Here is a 14,701-nt window from a genome sequence, read left to right on the forward strand (position 1 = left end):
GTCGTGAATAATTATATCCACAACACCTGGGTAATTCCGACCAGCATATGGGCAGTTACTACCAATGGGTATGCTCTAGCATCCATGTAAAACATAATCCACATACCTTTAATTCAAATTATTTAATTAGATTCCTAGTCATGTATTATTATCACAATAATTCCTGCAATTCTGCAAGACAGTTACAAATGTATGTTTTCTATGCTTATACACACTCCTTAGTAGCAAAGAATGTGTATCAGCTACCCTACACCCAAGCTAGACTTGTGCATATTTAGTAGATTTTAAAAAGTAACAGTTTTTTTTTAAATTAAAGAAATAAACAGTAAAAAGAATAAACGATTGCTTTTTCAACACAAAAATAGGCACCTAACATCAGTGGCAGTTTTGGGCGATTTAGTATACAATATATATGTATTTCTGTCTTATGGTTTCGTTTTGTCATACCTGTTTTAACTCTACTTCTCTTTAATTTTGTGTGTATTTATGTTGTATTTCTATATGTCATGTATGGTGTTAAAGGCAATATAAAAATAATTATTATTACTTTCGAAAGAGATCTTAATTTCAGTACATTTTGGTTAATAATTATTCCGGCATGAAATGTTAGCAAATTAGCCACAATTTAGAGGATAACAGTAATCATTGTTTTTCTTGCAAAGACTGGCATCTTCTTAAGGACATGTGGTACTAATGATACGGAAAAAAGGAGAACCAGACTGGAAATGGGTCAACATGAAATAGAGTATGTATGGGTTTGGCTGACCAGAATTGGTTCATAATGTAAGTTATGTTTTAGGAAAAAGAATCTTTTGAGAGCTTATCCCAGTTGTAAGTGAAAAAAATAGAGACATTGTTTTGTTGATGGAATTTCAGTCCTTTAACAGTATTGAGTTTGAAACATTCTTTACTAAAATTAGCACCTGACTCTTTGGTGCAGAATTGAAAGCACATGTTTCAAACACATGCAGGTCCAGAAAATGCCACAGCTCATATTCTTTCCTCTACAAAGAAGCTGACATCCAGGTTTCATCTATACTGATAAATATAGGTTTGATCATGAGCACTCAAAAATTTTAAGTTATTGAATTTTAATATCATGTTGTTTGCAGTGGTTTACTATGGGAACTGAATTAGTACTTTGAATACTATAGACAGCCACAGCAGTAGAGTGACTTCACATATGCAACTGCAATTAACTTTACTATAAATTCGATCATATGGTTCTATTTGTGGATAACAAGCAAAATTAATACCTTTTGTAAACCACAGAGTGACTTTCAGTGGGATATTAAACACCAAAGGTCTCACTAGGATTTTAAAACTAGGAGTCCAGGACTCCCATTTTGGTAAAAATAGGAGTCCCACCATCAAAAGTTGCAGTCCCTTCTTTCCTACAGAATCAACACAGACATGAGCGCATCTGTTTTTAGATGGAGAGGTTTTCGTGATGTAATCACTCACTTTAATATAGCTTCATTACAACAGTCCATTGACAGGATTGCAAATTTATGGTTTATTTATTTGTCTGCGTCCTTGTAGTTATTTTAGGCAATGGTTAAATAGTATCTGATTTGCTGTTTTTCCCCCGTATTTTTGCAAATACGTGTCAAGTCAGAAAACAGCTTAGACCTTAAAGCGCATCTCGCGAATTCTACAACATAGCATTGTCCCATATGTTTCGGACCTACATAATTTGCATTTTAAAGTTAAATCTTTAATAAAATAATACCTTGGCTTTGCTTTCAATGATTTGTATATTTTTCTGAAAATATTTGCCCAATGATTTACGAAAACTGACAATCTAATAAATTGGTACATCCCAAACTTAGCAAAGTCCGCCATTATTTCCCATTAGGCCTACTGATTCACTTACATTTTCAAACTAATTTTATGATGAAATAGTGTACAAGAGGCAGTTAATATATATCCAGATCACCGATTCTGATCTTAAAACACATGTTTGTATGTTTTATCATCAAAGGATATCATGCAGGAAATTGATAGTTGCTACCTTACTCGGAAAAGGGTTAATGGTCACTCGGCTATCAAAACATATGCTTACGAATGGGCAAGAGTTTGTTTGTCAACGTAATTGATATCAAAACTAGGCCTAGCTACTGATGTATTGATGAAAACATTTTGCTACAACGCTAGAACTAACCAGGCTAAGGTGAGGGGGTTTTAAAAAAGTATGGTCAGTCAATGTACCTCTTAAATAGCTCTTGTTCGTCCATCAGAGTGATAATGAATTTTGTCAGTCCAAGTAAGGACTTATTCCAGACACTAAGCTAGGCATCACACACTTTCTTACCCTTAGCTACTGTCCTATCCGAACTATCAATTCTAGCAGCTTTAGCACTCTTCTGAATCTTTTTACAATCTTCGTAAGATTGCCGTTTATCCCCAAAACACTTATCCAAATTTACGAATAGCATTTTGTCTAAGTCCCAACATGTCTTGATTCTGAGGTCACGTGCACTACTTATTCCGATACATTCGGAAATGAACACAATACCGAACGTTAAAGTTGTTTATTTGATGTACACTTATAAATGATCGCATGTACATCTCTGGGTCTTTCCGACTCTGAATTCAATCACTGTAAATATAATTACAATTCGCCACCCGGCCGCCAGTCAGACCCTTTGAACTTGCTGCCCAGCTATTGCATCATGTTCTTTTTTGATGTACTCTTATAATGGCAACATGTATGTACATCAGGGGGTCTTTCAGTCACTGAATTCTGTCATTTTAAATATCAGCACAGCTAATTATCAACACATTTTCCCACAAAGCAGGTGGCTGAAGCAGGACTGGCAAGTCTTTGAATTTTGACGCACACCTATTACATGTGTATGGAGGACACCTTCCTCCGTGATTTTCTGCATCCCAGATCAAAAATTGGCGTCCAAAAATGCGTAATTAAGCGTTTCCGAGATCTCTGAACACATATATATCAACTGTTGCCAAGAAGGGGGGAGGGGGAACAGTGTGTAAGTTTTGACTGTTAGGTGGAGTGTTTTGCGCTTTGGTTTATATCTAAGCAATACATATATACAATTTATTCAATTTACAATTTATAGATTAATTACAGTAAGCAATATTTCCTAGTTGTGTTTTGAAACATAATGCTTCAGATATGATCACTTAGGTCTCTTCCACCATGCTTAATGGTGATGACCTCTCATGACTTTGCATTCCTCTAATTTCTTTCAGTGAATGTTTTGAAAGTTTATATGTTGCATGTTAATGGACTTATGTCTACCTTACTTTAGTTTTGAATTGTATGTCTTGTGGGTGTGTGTGTAATTTTTGGTTATTTTTGTCATTTAAATCTCTTTCTGTAATAATACATGTACATATAGATGGTCACCTTGACCTTTTACTCATTAATTACATAATATGACAAGGCTGGTAATATATTTCACCATTAATTTGAAGAGTGATAAATGGTGATATTAAAAAAGATGATTATTATTAGACAGCTCTATTTTAATATTTTTTTTCTGATTTTCTTTAATAAAGCTCAAATATTTAAATGTTGCCTGAAATGCACCATTGCTCTTTAGGTGAACATAAACTTGCAGTATAATTTAATATTCACTAATGTAATCTTTGACAAGTAGAACTATGCACATTACTTATGTATTAAACTACTATTCCTAGGGCTGTCAAGAAAATCAAGGGTGGATATAGGACACATGGTTCTAATGATATGGAAAAATGGGAACCAACCTGGAAATGGGTGAACATAAAATAGAGTATGTATGGGTTTGGCTGACCAGGTTTGGTTAATAATGTAAGTTTTGTTTTAGGATAAAGAATCTTTTGAGAGCTTATCCTAGTTGTAAGTAAAAAAACAGAATATATTGTTCTATTGATGGAATTTCAGTCCTTTAATAGTATTGAGTTTGGAACACTCTTTACTAAAATTAGCACCCGACTCTTTGGTGCGGAATTGAAAGCACATGTTTCAAACACATGCAGGTCCAGAAAATGCCGTGGCTCATATCCTTTCCTCTATAAAGAAGCTGACGTCCAGGTTTCATCTATACTGATAAATATAGGTTTGATAATGAGCACTCAAAATGTTAAGTTATTGAATTTTTAATATCATGGTACTTTGCAGTGGTTTACTATGGGAACTAAATTAGTACTGTGAGTCCTTGATGGTAGTATTATAGTATTCATTTGTTAAATACTTTTATTTCGCTTTTACCCTGCCCCCTTCCAAGTTTTCCTTCTTCGTCAGGATACATCCAAAATGCCTAATAAATATTTGCACACAATCAAGATACATTTGTTTCAATGATCCAGAAACTATTTAGCTGTTTATGGCTCTGATGTGGCATTATTTAGCATATTTCTAAGTTCCTACATATAGGAAAGAAAATCCAACAAACATACTGGTAGTACTTCAGTTTAATAGGCAGCACAAAAGAACGTCAAAAGAAAATTTATTAAAACAAGCTATAAATTTCATTGCAATTCTGAATATATTTTCATTCCGCTACCCCTAGTATTTCTCCTTCCTTTAGAATCTTACTTTGAGTTTGTAGTATTTTTAGCATCAGTCTGTTTCAACCTTTCTCTCTTTTGCTTATATTTTTCTATTTTCTTTCTCCGCTGTTTTTTTCCCTTGAGAATGAGAGCCATTTGCTTCTCATAAATTATGTCATCACCCGTCAAAAGACAATGCGATGTGATGGCATGTTTCAACTTTGGCCTTTGTGTTCTGCCTGCAATAGCAGGACTAAAAATATTATCTAATTCGGGACATCAAAATTTGCACTCTTGTTGTCATTACTCATCGATAACAATGAAGTATGTGGCATTTCTATCTCTTTCGCATTTGCCTTCAAACAGTGATGTTCCATTTGCCAAATCGATGAGCAGTATGCTGACATCAAGCTCGTCATTGGGTGTAGTAGCCAAAAGCACATCTGAGCCAATGATGTATGGAGAATGCTGAAGGTTTTCAACTGCCTCGCTGGGTACCTCTACTACAATAAGTCCTTCGTGTGGTGTTGTTTTGGTATCATTGGAATCCTGAAATGTCATTGAGTCTGATGGGACTTTTGTTGTGACAGAGATTGTTTTACATGCATTAAATAGAGAAGCTACAGGGCCTGAAGTTGCAGAATTAGGTGGTATATGGTTGAGACTACTGATTGATGATGCTGTTAAAAGGGCAGGCTCAAGATGATGCCTATGATATGGTACTGACGGCAAGAAAGCAGACTCTGGTATAACTGCTCTATTTATTGGGAAGAGACCAGTTCCTTTGAAGCTGCTTATTATGTTGCTGGATGTGAATGCATCTTGCCATGCCAGATGGAATAATCTTGGCCATGTGGTCTTATTGATAAGTAACCAGGATTTTCTGTCAGGAACTCCATGCATACCCTCTTGTAGGCTTTACTGAAAGACCCAAAGACACTTCTATCTAAGGGTTGTAAGTAGTGGGTGGTGTGTTGCAGTAATGCTAAAATATGGATATTCTCATTGCTTCTTCTAGCAATCCAATGACTTCATGCAATCCATGAGAATTGAGGATCAAAAGCTGTGGTCGTTCAGGGCCATAATTCTCCAAGAAAACTCCCCATAACCAATCGTCACCTAAAATATCACACATCTAAGCGTTCTCCTGGTAGGTCCATACTTTACCAGATGGGACATCGATACAGTTAAATGATTACAAACACTTCTTTGTCATTCCCCTGGCAATGCACATGGGAGGTATTGCTGTTCCTGCTGCACTGACACAGGCAAGGATTGTAATATTTTTCTCAGAGTTAGATGTTCTACCAATTTACACTCTGGACCTTTTTCTTGCACACACAGTTGTTGGAGTGTGTTAAAACTGTTTGCTTGTCTCTTCACAATTCCATATTAAAGGAAAACTGCCATGTAGATTTAAATTTGTAAATACTTCTTGAAGATCTTGGAAGAAATTATCAACAACTGTGGAGTTCATCATTCTGGCATATTATGTTGACAACTTCTTCAGGTTTCCTGATTGCCAATTCAGGATATCGGGCCTTTAAACCTTTCCACCAATCTTCTCCTGTTATCGCTTTTTTAAATGGTGTACTAATTTTCATCCTTTTGCAAAATGTGGCAGTCTTCATCAACAGCTGCTTCTTGATAATCCCATCATTTTGACGATGCTTCCAGTGACTTCACAATAATGCTTTCTTCAACCTTTGCCGGTACAACTGGAGGTGGTCCTGGTTTGGACCCTGACAGGTAACAACCAGTTACATGGTCCACTAAGGTTGTTTAGGGGATTCCTTATTTCAAGCTGGCTTTCCTATAGCTCAGCCGAGTTCTTATTGCTAAATCTTTATATGCATATTCTTTTTCTTAATCTGGTTTGTCTTTGGCATCCTGCAAGAGTTTAAGCTTACAAATAGATAGACAACAACAGACCCATGCATATAGAACATCACAGAAGTACATGCATATAGAACAAATAGATGGATAGCTGTTTGGATGGGTAGATGGATGGATGAAATTATAACTGTTGGAACATAAACTTGACTGATTTGAATAATTTGGGGAGAAAGTTTAAAAAATGTGAACATAGTTTGATACATGATAAATACAGCAGCCACATCTTAATACTGTGTATCAATAAATCTATTAAATATCCAGTGATCAAGCTTTTATTTCATTGGTCAAAGTTTATTCATTGCACTGAGTGTCACTTTATTGATGTATGCATAAAACTAGATACAACCAAATAAAGACCCTAAAAGGTTTTATCACATGCAAGATTGGTCGGAATTACCCCTGGCACAGGAAAATATTCTGGGTATTTCCGACCATTTTATTTCCTTGGAAAAAATTGGGAAAATATAATTAATTGGATATATAGTTAAGTTTAGATTGCAAAGAGAAAACTCTATGTGTGAAGAAAAATCAGTGATATACATTTATAACAGAATAATACAAACCTGGCATGTGAATTGTGCAGACCCAAATCTTCCTAGATGAAACCTGAAATTTCCCGCTTGCAACACTTTACCGGAATAGCACGTGACATAACTTTGCATTAGCATGATCTCACGATATTTGGTGCCATTAGGGTAACAACTCCAGGTTACAGAGATGCTTTTATTTATTTTGGTATTTGTTAATATGCATCAGATATTTACTTCCTGTACATTTGATATTATGATCATGAAAGTAGATGGAATTATTCCATTGGTCGGAATAAGACCCATAGTCCCATTAATGGGTCTCCAGTACAAACTTAAAGATTTCCACATGGTATAACAGGTCAGAAAGGACTGTTATGAAAAAGGACTGGTTTAAAAAGGGCCAGTCCAGAAAGGGTGGTAACAGGTCAGAAAGGACAAGGATGGAAAAGGCACGGGTTAAAAAAGGACTGTTCAAAGATTGTTCAATAATAATAATAATAAAAATGATAATAATAATATGAAGAAGAAGAAGAAGAAAAATCACATGCAGTTTTCCTGTTATTCTACAATACCCATATCTATTCACTTCTTAGCCAATGGCATTATATACATATATTGCTAAAACATTAAGCTGCAAAAAATGAAGCACTGGTCAGTGAGGATTAACCCCAATATTCAAGTGAAACACTGTTAGCAAACATCAGACATTTGCAGATTTTACAGAATGCAGTACCGGTATCAGGAAAGAATCAGCGATCGCATTGTACCTTTCACACTTCCTTTTCCTGTTTTCTTTCTCAGAATTATTGAATATGTTACAAAACTTTGATACTCCCAAGATGTGAATACAAGCCTTTGCAATCACAACTGTTTCCCAATTGTCACCAATCTGAACAGAGCTTGACTTGACGTGTCTTATGATTTTAACAGCTTTTTAATGATTACTAAGACACTCCTAACTGAACTAACCCAGGCGATTATCGGTAAACTTGAGATATATGATGCTAGTGCCTCTTTCTTCCCTTCAGTCATAATGTTTTATCCATCAGCATTTATACCTTTTTTTTTCCATTTCATACCTATATAGTGAACTTTCCTTATTTTCCATTTTCTGATATTTTCAATAACTTCTACATGGATAATTTGTGTATTTTTCAAGTTACTATTTGTATTGAAACATTTTCATCTGTCATCTAAAGATGAAGATTTTGAAAATACTGACCTTGAATTATGTATTTATATGATGAAAGCATTGCTATATTGTTTCAACATATGTAATTGGTGATTTAGACATTAGACGTCTAAAATTAGTTTTTTTTGCACAGAGAAAATGCATGCTGTTTGATGAATGTGCAATATCCATAGATCTTGCATTATGGTTTTTGGACTAACAACTTTTTCATGTAATTTTCTTACAGATGTCACATTTCTGTAACAGTTCGATCAAATATTACTGCAAATTGAAATTACAAAAAGTTGGTCCTATATGTAGTATTAAATCTAAATGTTTGAACTTTGCATCATGCATACAGTTCCATAATTGGACTTGTCTTTAAGATTTGCGTGTGATTGTTTTCTTTTTTGAATGTCCAATAAAATTGTTCCTCTGAGACTTTCTGATTGCCACTTATTTAATCACGAGTTGTAACACTGTGTTTCAACATTCTTGTCTACCAGTTTTTTTTACATCTTTTGATCTACACCAGGAAAACAAAGGCGTGGAAATTGTGAATAAATGTGTGCAGAATATTAGTAATGTTCGCATATATAATGCAGTAAAAATGAAAATCTTTCAATTATTTATATTATTCATTCAGTTTTGATTATGAAATTCAAATTTGCAATCAACACATTTTCCCTAATAAATGCATTTAATTTTGTTCTTAAGTACAAAATGCTGAAATGATTAAAGCCGACTCCGCCGAAAATCACAGATAACCTCTTACTGGTAATTCTCTTCCAATTTTTTGACTGACCTTCATCGCAACCAAAATGCAATAACAGTGCCTACAAGACACAGAATGGAGCAAATGTCTGTTTAAAGTCTAAATTATCATTAAAACAAAAAAACTATGCATACACTTCTATTAAAGATACTGAATGTATGTGAAACATGAAAAGAGTCAATAGTCTTCGCAAATGAAAATATTTATCCATCATTAATGGAATCGTCATTACTTATTTAAGGCGTTACCATGAAAAAGTTGGCATGCACAAGACACAATTGGGTTACACTAACTTGTATTCAGTCTGTATATGTTAAAACAATGATATTATTGATTCACTTTACTTAAAATGTTTTCTTTCACAATTACTATTTGCCTTCTTTTAACTTTCTCACATTCATTAATGTGCCTTATTTTCGTCTTTGTTCATTTTACATGGAACATGATCACTCATGTACAATTGTGACATACTGCACAATGATACCTTAATGCATAGTATTTATAGATATTTCACAATAAAACATAAGGATGTGATATTATGTATTAGTTACTTTTAGTATATATGAAAATAGTAATTATTCATTAGTAATTGGGCCTTTTGGGACCAGGCCTTTTTAAGCATAAATCCATTTTGGCCATGGGCCTTTTTGGTACCAGTCCATTTTGACCCTGACCTGAATAACACAACCCTTGTCCTGTGCCATTCTGGGTGGCACTCTAAAGTTTCATATTTTGCATAGGGTTAGAATTTGAAAGAAAAAGAATTTCACTGGGTTTCCTCACTGGTTGTACTGGCTATTTAAAAAAGACTTTTATATCTTAGATATTGGTCAGAGAAACTTTAATTCCCTTTATTTTGATGTATGATTGATTGGTGTAATATGGGTTATACATTATTCAACTTGGCCTTACATCAGATGTGTACCTCTCAGATAACTGCTAGCTCCACTTGGTCATTTTCACTTCCTGGACTTTAGGGGTAAATTGTAAGAGAAAAAAAAGCCAGTAACTTTTTTTTTACATTAATTTTTATATTTGGTAATCCATTCGTTGCACTTTCAGAAGCTGGTATTGTATAGTCTGGCAAAATTCATTTTCCCTATTTTAATAATTGTTATTAAAGATAGTGTACTTTAGACTAATTATGGCTGATTTTTTTTAGCATAGGGGAGCATTCATTTTTGTTAGCTTTGTGCTTAGACCATGTACAGTTTCCACAGGTACAATATCCATAGAAATTTCAGCCACATTACATGAAAGTAACATAGACGTATACCACATTCTCTCCACTGTGCATGTTGCAAATGCAAACAACTTTACCAAATTACGCCCACCACTCTCTCAGAAGTTCATAATATCCATAGTCTGACTCCTTGAATTTCGCACTACCTGTGGCTGTTACTAAATACCAGTAAGTGTCAAAAGTGTACACAGGTGTGTTCCGGAAAGGTTTGTATGCAGTAAAGCTGCACATTTTGATGAACAGGTAACATTAGACCCACATATCATCCATCAGTATCAACACAGATTTTGGGGATTGATTTATTGGACTACCAACACACCAGTGTATAGTTTCAGTTTGAAATAAAATTCAGTGCAGATATGTCAGTTTACGTTGGGGAAAATCTGGGTTATTTTGGACACTTCTTGCATGTGTTCTAAACCAACATTCATAAGTAGAATTACAGATGCTCAGTGCTGAAGTGCTCATATAATAAACCTTTAGGTAACTTTAATGCATGTTACTTTCAACTGGGATTCCATCATTTTATTTGGGAATTTTTTCATAGCATAAATTTCAATACTGTACATAAAACAGGTAATTTTGAACAGCTGTAGGACAGCTTTGGACTGATATTGGGTAACTTCGGACAATTGATAGGCAATTTTGAAAATGTGCAAGAATAATAATAATAATACTGCTGCTGATTAGGATAACAATCATAGTGATGATGATGATGATGATGATTGTGGCAGTGGTGACAATAAAGATGATGATAGCGACTATGAAGAAGCAAAAGACCAATTACATGATGTATAAATCCTGACTGAAATCTTTAAAACAGTATTTAATGAGAGTGTGAGAGAGAATTTGTTCATCTGGTGTTTACGTTACATTTGCTTATGAAGGTCAAATCATGCCAAGGTAATGAGAGCAAAGCACATTGCCCATTGATACAGCAGGACTAAGGTATGATCCTTAGCAATTTTCAATACTCAGAACATAAATGCTTTAAGAATTCAAAATTCTCAGCAATATCACACTGCCTTCATTAGTGGCTAATGTTGATCATGTGATATGAGGAGGCTGGTGTAGATGGGTGGTAAGTCTTGTCCCTCATCCCTGTTTAGTGTTAACATCTGCTGTTGTATTTTGATCATCTCCTTCACCTTTCTATTCCGTATGTTGTCCTCTGACCAAGGTCATCACATCAGTGTTTTACAGTTGCTGGTTCAGCTAATCACATTTTTTTGCTTCTTTTCTCTGCAGCCTATCACTTTGACCTGGTTGTGCTCAAACTGATTGCCCACTTTGTTATAGTTCTAGATGCACTCTGGCTGATCTTTCAGTTCAAATTGATCTAGAATACTGCCCCACCAGCTTTTACCAGGGACACCATTTTTGAATGGGGTTTGTGTTTGGAAGCATTTAGGCAGGATTCTGATTCATATAAGTAGATTCTTCATAGTTGTACCTGTGCCAAGCTGTGTGTGCAGCAATGTGGTTTTCAACCTTGTGAAGCACTGCTTGCTTGCAGCCAGTCTTGGACTTGGATCATTACCTGCTTGACACGTCATACTCATCTAGAGTGGATATAGGAACATTAAATGGATGTTAAAATCATCTGTTTTCAAATCCTCCACAATTTCATTGATTATATTTTTGTTGGGCATTTGTTAATCCTCTCATGACATAGACAGTGCTGGGTACTGCACTTTTCCAGATCTATTGAATAATCTCTATTCTATATGGAATTGAGGTATTGAAAGTGGCATTTTGCATCAAAATTAAAAATGTAGTCATGTTGTTATCATTATTGTTCATATAAACTATGATTCTCCTGGCACACCAACCGATTCATGAGTTTATTCTTTATTCCAGGTTCTCTTTTCAACAACTTCACTGTCAAGCTTATCATTCAATTCTGCAGTATAACACTATTTTCATGCATTAGGGGATCACATAAACAGGCATTAACTGTCGAAGTGAGAGATGAACAAAGTCATAGAACTCTTTAAAATTACCATGGCAAAAATAGCATGTCTGAAGTTTAACTACCCTAAGAAACTGGAGAAGCGAAATTTGGACAGTGTATTTTTCCAAAATTGTCAACATATTTATATTTCTCTAAAATTAATAGTATCTACTAGCTTTATGTATAAGTCAAACTGCTATCTGCACAGACCCATATCTGCTGTTGCATAATGTGCTGGCAGATCTGGTTCTGTGCAGTTTCTTAAAAGTAATCAGTAGAACAAACAAGTTGACCCTGATCTGCGGGTGCATTATTCTATGGCAGATCAGGATCTATGTTGTTTGCAGTTTGAATTGACTTACAAACGAGTATATATGTCATAGTTTATTTATCAAGTACAGATGGTTAAGAGCTGAAACAGATGCAAATATATAAATAAAATATGCATTTAATGACTTGTAATGGTCTTACGCAACAAGTATTATACTAGGAATCAAAGCCAAATTTCCTGGTTCTCATACTCCCTGCAAACAGGAGAGTAAACCCTGGACATGGTTCCCATGCTTTTCTAAATATAAATTTCTAGTTTTTTTCCAGGATGAAAGTAATTTTTTCAAGGTTAACATATGACCACTACTGAATGGAATTAAAGAAAATTTTGGATTATAAAACATGCATTTTCCAAATCTGAAATGTTTCTCTTTCAAGACTCTCCAAAATATATGTTAGAAAAGATGATCATGTACAAAAGCACAAAATGAGTCACACAAAATACATCTGACTGTATTCCTATAAATTGTCATTTAAAGCCATTTCATTGTACAGAACACAAATTCTAACTTTGCTTTGCTGACCTGCATTATGTTGCTATGTGGAAACAACATAATGAGCATAAATTATTTTGTTTCCTTTGTTGTAGTTGTGTGGGGTGGGCGACAGCTACATTGGGGAACTTGCTGGTAGAGCAAACAAACAAACATCTAAGTTACATATTTATTTAATTCAAATTCAAAAGCTCCCTCTAACAAATGAATGATACAAAATTCAAGTCGCCTATGCACTGGGTGCTTTTGTGACTGGTTAAGTTTCGAATGTCGAGATTCTTAATTAGTCAGAACTGTAGGAATGGTGCCGCTACATTTCCATGTTTATGTGTGAGTGTCACACTTCTTAATTATTCTGTCTGGACAAGGCAAAAGTAGAGAAATTTAGAATCGGCTCTCAAACCCAAACAAACAATTTCCAATCTGCCAACTAATAAAAGCATTTTATTAAATTCAATTAGCATTTCCAATCATAGTTAACACCAAATATTCTTAACTAAAAGAATTAAGTTATTAGTTGTGAATTCAGCCCTCAAATAGATTTATTCAATTTTGGTTGCATATTACAAGTTAAATTTCTACAAGAGTATTAAACTACCAATCAAATTTGAGTTAATATATCGAACCTTACAAATTGCAAAACCAGCCAGTGAATTCAACCTCCAATCAGATGCAGCCTTACATATTATGTTTGAGTTAGCCCAAGTAGAAAAACTAGCCCAAGGTTTCAACTTCCAATCAAATTTGAGTTTACATACCTGATACCACCAAGTTAGAAAACCAACCAAAAGATTCAACTGCCAATCAGATTTGGGTTTACAAACCTGCTTCCTTCAAGTAAGAGTACAAACCGATATTTTCAACTGCCAATCAGATTTAGTTTTATGTAGTTATTTCAATCAACTAATACACCGAGCATGCACTGATAGCCCTAAAACACCAGGAAGTATTTTATTTCAAATAAAGTCCAGTTGTACTAGTGGACAATAAATGAACCCAATAATATGTAAGCCACCTGTGCAGTTCTGTCAAATTGTTTGAGTTTCAGAATTTTCCTATATTTTGACTTCTAAAAAATTCTAGTACATAGTGTACATTGAAAATACCCTATGTTTTGTATTTATTGATATGTTAAAGATACTTAAAAATTGTTGTAATCACTATTAGGTGTATTATGATGTTAATTTTGAGGCAGTGGATATAGGATCAGATCAGTGTATTGGTATCGAGTGGTAATTCCAAGACAAAGTGGAATCACTTTGTTAATAGGCAACTTAGAGCCCTGAGGAAGGTTATTTTGGCAGGCTAGCTGAAAGTTCACATGCGGTCTTCTGTTTCTTTAATTTTTGCCGCACTTGTCATGTTTGCTGGTATCTGGGAAGTGGTAGCCATGTATCATTGACCCTCCCTCTAACCCTTCTGCCTCAGTATATATATCAGCATAGCAGACTTCACAGGAAATGTCCTATCATATTTCTATAACTGGCTTGATTATTTCTGGTACATGAGTTGTCTAGAAGTTGATTTGAAAACATAAATGATTATAATATATCTGATCAGACTCACACTCACATTCAACCTCTTCATCAAAATATAAATGTTAAATGTAGTTTAAGTGTAAGGATGGCAAAGATTGTCAGAGTTCAAGTATAAAATATCTATTTCTTTAAAATCTATATAAAAGATACTTTTGCTAATTAGAGAAACTTAATCTACTATTTTGTCTCTAATATCATTAGCATTTTCAAAATCTAAAACTAATTGTAAGGCCTGTAAATAATCATTTAATTAATATGCATAAACAC

The 14,701-nt window shown here is 34.5% G+C and overlaps 1 protein-coding gene across 1 annotated transcript in view; it reads left to right on the forward strand.

Moving 5' to 3' along the window:
* LOC149807264 (uncharacterized) overlaps positions 1-14,701 on the forward strand; it is a 79,838-nt gene that overhangs the window by 867 nt on the left and 64,270 nt on the right. The gene's annotated exons all lie outside the window — the stretch shown is intronic.

Source organism: Sinohyriopsis cumingii, chromosome 1 (assembly GCF_028554795.1).
Source record: "Sinohyriopsis cumingii isolate HCF-2022 chromosome 1, ASM2855479v2, whole genome shotgun sequence".
Classification (NCBI taxonomy): Eukaryota; Metazoa; Mollusca; class Bivalvia; order Unionida; family Unionidae; genus Sinohyriopsis; species Sinohyriopsis cumingii.